Here is a 431-nt window from a genome sequence, read left to right on the forward strand (position 1 = left end):
AGCAACGAAAATAATGTTATGGTTGGGGGTCCCCACAACATGAGGAACTGTATTAAAGGGCCGCGGCGTGAGGAAGGTTGAGAACCACTGCTCTATCCACTGAGCCAAACCGGCTAGGGCATCACGCGGGTTCTAATGGGAGAGAAAGGCCTTGTCCAGAGCCACACGGGGCCTCTGTGCCTGGGCCCTTCACTGCCCCGCCCCTGCCAGGCCCTGTTCTAGAAGGTAAACAAGACAGGCAGGGCCCGCCCGGCTGTGGAACCGTGGTCTCAGCGGGGAGGGCGTCCTCCATCCCTGAACCACCGTGTGGCGGGCTCAGAGCTCCTGCAGGAGGCGGGAGGAAGGAGCATGAGGCGCCGTGGGGCCTCAGGGGCAGGGCTCGGAGGGTGCGAAAGGCCCTGACCCACTGGAGACACCCAAGGCCGCCGTCA

At 63.3% G+C, this 431-nt stretch overlaps 1 protein-coding gene across 1 annotated transcript in view; it reads left to right on the forward strand.

The window, feature by feature from the left end:
- MYRF (myelin regulatory factor) overlaps positions 1 to 431 on the forward strand; it is a 19,844-nt gene that overhangs the window by 3,232 nt on the left and 16,181 nt on the right.

Source organism: Myotis davidii, unplaced genomic scaffold (genome assembly GCF_000327345.1).
Source record: "Myotis davidii unplaced genomic scaffold, ASM32734v1 scaffold826, whole genome shotgun sequence".
NCBI lineage: Eukaryota > Metazoa > Chordata > Mammalia > Chiroptera > Vespertilionidae > Myotis > Myotis davidii.